Source organism: Chrysoperla carnea (genome assembly GCF_905475395.1).
Source record: "Chrysoperla carnea chromosome X unlocalized genomic scaffold, inChrCarn1.1 SUPER_X_unloc_7, whole genome shotgun sequence".
NCBI lineage: Eukaryota > Metazoa > Arthropoda > Insecta > Neuroptera > Chrysopidae > Chrysoperla > Chrysoperla carnea.
Window position 1 is genome coordinate 58,382 of NW_025408200.1, and position 6,619 is coordinate 65,000.

At 38.2% G+C, this 6,619-nt stretch overlaps 1 non-coding gene and 1 pseudogene across 1 annotated transcript; both read left to right on the top strand.

The window, feature by feature from the left end:
- The first annotated feature begins 255 nt into the window (after positions 1-255).
- LOC123304585 lies at positions 256-410 on the top strand. The gene has a single exon (XR_006536592.1). It is a non-coding gene; the product is annotated as a 5.8S ribosomal RNA (ribosomal RNA).
- Positions 411-1,045: 635 nt separating this feature from the next.
- The window catches only part of LOC123304608, an 8,793-nt pseudogene continuing 3,219 nt past the window's right edge, over positions 1,046-6,619 (top strand).

The window sequence follows — 6,619 nt, forward strand, 5'->3', positions numbered from 1 at the left end:
ATATACCAAATATTAATTATTATATCTAGCTAGCACTAACAAAAATATCAAAAATGTTATGTATATATTTATTAATACCATAATATCTTTAATTTATATATATATATTTAAAATAAAATATATAATTTATATTCTAGAAAAATTTTTTTATTTTAAAAGAATTTATAAAGATATATAAATTAATAATTTTATTTTTTATATTAAAAATAAAGATTATTATTAATAATAATACTTACATTTAAAATTTAAAAAGATTACCCTGGACGGTGGATCACTTGGCTCGTGGGTCGATGAAGAACGCAGCTAATTGCGCGTCAACTTGTGAACTGCAGGACACATGAACATTGACATTTCGAACGCACATTGCGGTCCTTGGATACTGTTCCCGGACCACATCTGGCTGAGGGTCGTATACATTATATTAATATAATAAAAGATTATTTTACATAAAATTTTTTTTATGAAAAAGAAATTTATCAATAATTAAAAAAGAAAATTTATTTTTTCATATTTAATTAAATTGATAAATAAAATTTTTATAAAAGAAATGTAAAATTATTTATATATGAATGTTTTACGCCAAATATAAGAAAAAAATAAATATAAAATATTTTTAATAGCATTTAAAATTTATATATTTTTTATTATTTGTCGACATTTTTAAATTAATATATCAATATTATTTTTTATCATTTATATATAATATTATAAAACTTTATGTTAATAATAATATTAATAATAAATGATATTAATAATATATTTTTAAAATATTAAATAAAGAAGAATAAACAAAAATATTATATATTAATATTTTGTTATGGAATATTTTATTTGTAATAAAATTTTCAATATACTCGAAAAAAATTAATATATATAATTATTTATTTTTTATTTTCTTCTCTTTAGATAAATATAAAAATAATATTATATAATAATATTAAAAAAATTTGAGTATGAATAATTAAGAAAATTGTTTACTTATAAAATATAACAAAAACATAATATATAAAAAAAATTTTTGTTTTAATACTTCTAAAAACTTTTACGACCTCAGAGTAGGTGAGATTACCCGCTGAATTTAAGCATATTATTAAGCGGAGGAAAAGAAACTAACTAGGATTCCCTTAGTAGCGGCGAGCGAACAGGGATAAGCCCAGCACTGAACCCCGTGGCTGATAAACAGACACTTGGGGAATGTAGTGTTTAGGAAGATTCAATATAAACCTATTGTTATATAATACATCCAAGTCCATCTTGAATGGGGCCATATACCCATAGAGGGTGCCAGGCCCGTAGTGATTATTATTGATGATAGGTGAATCTTTCCTTAGAGTCGGGTTGCTTGAGAGTGCAGCTCTAAGTGGGTGGTAAACTCCATCTAAGGCTAAATATTACCACGAGACCGATAGCGAACAAGTACCGTGAGGGAAAGTTGAAAAGAACTTTGAAGAGAGAGTTAAAGAGTACGTAAAACCGTTCAGGGGTAAACCTGAGAAACCCGAAAGGTCGAAAGATGAGATTCATTTACTTTTTATCGTTAATCAACCAATTTGTACTAGCATGTGACAAAAATTTTTATTAGGAATTTATTTTTAGTAAAAATATATGCACTGCTGTATATTGTTAATTGTATGATAACGAGGTATGCACTTCTCATCTTGTAGGACGTTGCGACCCATTAAATATTAATCTATAGGCATTGGTGCGTTGATTAATGTACAATATTATTTTTTGATAATATTTTGTGTATGTTAAACGCCTATGTTTCTTGATTAATTGTTTGATGGTATTAATTATAAATTGATATTGAGTCGCGTTATTAACGCGTTCAGATCCACCACGAGTATAAATAGGTTTTTTTATTAAAACATATTATATATACGGATTTTATGCCGTTATATGATACTATTTAACTGTCAGTAGGTGTATGATAATGAACTGGCTCATTTTTTTTTATTAAAAATTTATCTGTCAGCGACGATATAGCTTTGGGTACTTTCAGGACCCGTCTTGAAACACGGACCAAGGAGTCTAGCATGTACGCAAGTCATTGGGAATAAAATATTTTTTCATCGAAATATTTATAAATTTTATGAAACCCAAAGGCACAATGAAAGTAAATATTATTTATATTTTTTTATAAATGATAAAAGGAGGATATATTTATATTATGTATTAAATATCGCACTCCTAGGGCGTCTTATATTATTATAATTTAGTTTTCGGATTATATTATAATAGAGGCGCACCTAGAGCGTACACGCTGGGACCCGAAAGATGGTGAACTATGCCTGGTCAGGATGAAGTCAGGGGAAACCCTGATGGAGGTCCGTAGCGATTCTGACGTGCAAATCGATCGTCGGAACTGGGTATAGGGGCGAAAGACTAATCGAACCATCTAGTAGCTGGTTCCCTCCGAAGTTTCCCTCAGGATAGCTGGCGTTCATTATATAAGAGTCTCATCCGGTAAAGCGAATGATTAGAGGCCTTGGGGCCGAAACGACCTCAACCTATTCTCAAACTTTAAATGGGTGAGATCTCTAGCTTGCTTAAAAACATTATTTATAATGTGAAGCTATGAGAATATATTTTTTATATATGGATCAGAGTGCCAAGTGGGCCACTTTTGGTAAGCAGAACTGGCGCTGTGGGATGAACCAAACGTAGAGTTAAAGCGCCAAAATTGACGCTTATGGGATACCATGAAAGGCGTTGGTTGCTTAAGACAGCAGGACGGTGGCCATGGAAGTCGGAATCCGCTAAGGAGTGTGTAACAACTCACCTGCCGAAGCAACTAGCCCTGAAAATGGATGGCGCTGAAGCGTCATGCTTATACTCTACCGTTAGTTGGTATTTTCGATAAAAGATTTATCTTTTATCGTGAAACCCTAACGAGTAGGAGGGTCGCGGTGGTGTGCGCGGAAGGATTGGCCGTGAGGCCATCTGGAGCCGCCATCGGTGCAGATCTTGGTGGTAGTAGCAAATACTCCAGCGAGGCCCTGGAGGACTGACGTGGAGAAGGGTTTCGTGTGAACAGCCGTTGCACACGAGTCAGTCGATCCTAAGCCCTAGGTGAAAACCGATGTTAATGTTTGATGTGTTTAATAATATAAAATAAATACAATATTATTAATGAATATTATTGCTTTTTAAAAAACAATAAACATTATTAATAAATATGTATAAATATATATATAAATATATACATCCATTGGGCGAAAGGGAAACCGGTTCCTATTCCGGTACCCGGCAGCGGAACCGTTTATAAGTCGGGCCCTCGTAAGAGAGTTCGTCAGGGTAACCTAAAAAGGCCTGGAGACGCCGTCGGAAGATCCAGGAAGAGTTTTCTTTTCTGCATGAGCGTTCGAGTTCCCTGGAATCCTCTAGCAGGGAGATAGGGTTTGGAACGCGAAGAGCACCGCAGTTGCGGCGGTGTCTGGATCATTCCCTCGGACCTTGAAAATCCAGGTGAGGGCCACGTGGAGGTGTCGCGCCGGTTCGTACCCATATCCGCAGCAGGTCTCCAAGGTGAAGAGCCTCTAGTCGATAGATTAATGTAGGTAAGGGAAGTCGGCAAATTGGATCCGTAACTTCGGGATAAGGATTGGCTCTGAGGACCGGGGCGTGTCGGGCTTGATTGGGAAGAAGGTTATGGCCAACGTGCCGGGCCTGGGCGAGATGAAACCATGTACCCTCACATTATCATATATTATGTACCGACATATTATATACATTTTATGTTTATTATATTAACTGTGCATTTAATGTAATGTAATGTATCTAGCTGCTGTATATTGTACTTGTATGATATGTGGTATGTGATGATATTATTTACTTATGTTGGTGTATATGTTGTATAATAAGTTATGCATTTAATGTTGTATATGCACGGGCATAATTATTATGTGTGTGTTGTTTGGTGTGTGTGTGAATTCGAGTTCGGTCCCGTGCCTTGGCCTCCTACGGAACTTTCTTGCTGCGAGACTTTACTCAACATATATAAATAAAATAATTTAATTGAAATATACTTGTATACGTAGATTTTATTATTTATTATATATGCGTATCGTTCTCTTCGGCCGCCATTTAACGGTTAACTCAGAACTGGCACGGACTAGGGGAATCCGACTGTCTAATTAAAACAAAGCATTGCGATGGCCCCAGCGGGTGTTGACGCAATGTGATTTCTGCCCAGTGCTCTGAATGTCAACGTGAAGAAATTCAAGCAAGCGCGGGTAAACGGCGGGAGTAACTATGACTCTCTTAATAATAATATGGGTCCAGTTATCAGTAACTGGGAACTGGCTATTTATGTATATATTTAGTTAGTTTGCGTGAGGACAAGGTTCGGGTCCTCGGCCTAATTGTGCATGATTAGGTAAGCTGTCTCCTCCTCGTGGGGCACCTGGAAACGAAATGTGTAGATGTATGTTAATAATTACATCCCATTTTGGCTAAGAACAGTCAGAACCACTTCCTTTGAGGGTCAGCATCCCTCTTATGGATTTTTCTTTTTAAAGCTACTAGTAAAAACGTTGTTGCCTCGGATGACCCTGCAAAATTGGGTATAAACACTGACCGTGAACCGCGGTTCTCGGTCGCTAGTACAAGTGGCAACACAGTAGTACCAACTATACAGTTCATGTGTGAACTCTGTAATAAAAATTATAACACTGAGAGAGGCTTAAAAGTCCATTTTTCGAAGGCACATCCCATCGAAGCCAACGCAGCGATTAATGTGGATCGTATTAAAGCCAGATGGTCTCCAGAAGAGTGTCGGCTGCTTGCTGCAGCTGAAGCAGAAGCGACGGTTTCTGGGGTTAAGTTTATGAATCAACATCTGATTCAAGTTTTCCCTGGACGGACTCTTGAATCTATCAAAGGTAGGAGGCGTTCTGCCTCTTACAAAGAGATGGTTCAAGATGAAGTGCAAGCTCTACGAGTTCGCACGTTAGAAGCTCAACCGCTCGCCCATGATGCTCACACTCAGGAGTTGGATCCCCTGACGAATTCCCAACACCTTACGGAATCGATTCGTTCACACCTATGCACTCTTATTGAGGGTATAGATGAGAATAGGGGTGATCACGGTAGTCGTTTAAAGCAAATTGCCTTAAGTGCTATCGCAGGACGTGATGTTTCAGACCAAGTTTATTCTTGGCTCTGTGCAGCTTTCCCTGCTCCTAAAACGACCGTTCAGATGGCGCCGAACCACAAGCTCAAAAAGCAAAACGATCGGGGACAATCAAAGAAATTGAAGAGAAGAGCGGAATATGGCAGGATCCAATCCCTATATCGTAATAATGTAGCGGATGCCGCAAGAGAGGTACTGGATGGTGCTTCTGAGAGTGGTCAAATCGATTCGACTGTGTTCGGTGATTACTGGGCTTCTATTTTTGAAACTCCAAGTGCTCCGGGACAGGCTGGACGTTTGTTCCCTCATAAAGATCACCCTGAAGGTACTCTAGACTCCATCTGGTCTCCTATTCACGTACGTGACGTAAAGAACCAGAAGGTTAACATCAAGTCAGCAGCTGGGCCTGACGGCATAAAGCCATTGAAGTGGAACACCGTTTCACCATTAATCCGCACGATAATCTTTAATATCTTTTTGTTGAACGCCAAAATCGACCATAGAATGTTGAACACCCGGACTATTTTCATTCCGAAAATCAAAATGGCGAAACTACCATCTGACTTCAGACCAATTTCCATCGGGTCTGTTGTCATTCGTCAATTTAATAAAATTCTGGCTCATCGACTCCAGAATCTTCCATTGCATGATGCGAGACAAGCTGCCTTTATGCCTGGTGACGGTTTAGCGGGTAATCTGTATCTTTTGCAGAGCCTGCTAGTCGCCTCGCGTAGAAATTGCAAATCTCTGCATATAGCAAGCCTTGACGTAGCAAAGGCTTTTGATACAGTTTCCCACTCTGCATTGTTTCAAGTGCTTAGAGAGGCTCGCCTCCCTGAGTTATTTGTTAATTATGTAGAGGGGTTATACAACGAGGCACGAACATCTTTGGTGCACGATGGAAGAATATGCAGGAATGTAAAACTAAGAAGGGGTGTTCGACAAGGCGATCCATTGTCACCCTTGCTGTTCAACTTGGTTATCTCATGCGCTCTAAACCAGTTGAACCCAGAGGTTGGTTTTCGATTGGATGGTAGTACCATCGTTGGGGGTCTAGCTTTTGCAGATGATGTTCTTTTGATCTCATCAACAACTGCTGGTCTCCAAGATAGCCTAGACCGGTTTACCGGCATACTCGATGTGATGGGACTTCACCTGAACACTAAGAAGTCCTTCGCTACAAGCCAGATAGCAAGTGGGCGTGATAAGAAGGTGAAGCATATTGCCGAACCCTTATTCACGTTCGCGGGTGACTATCTTCCACAGAAATCTGTGCTCGATCTGTGGAGCTATCTCGGCATTAACTTTAGTAGCAATAAAGTCCGTTTCGGAGATAAACATCTTGAAGAAGATCTGATTAAGTTGACCAAGGGTCCTCTTAAGCCGCAGCAACGTATCAAGATACTAACAAGTGTACTACTCCCCAGGCATTATCATGTTTGGGTGTTGGGACGTACAACTGTTGGATACTTGAACCAGCTCGAT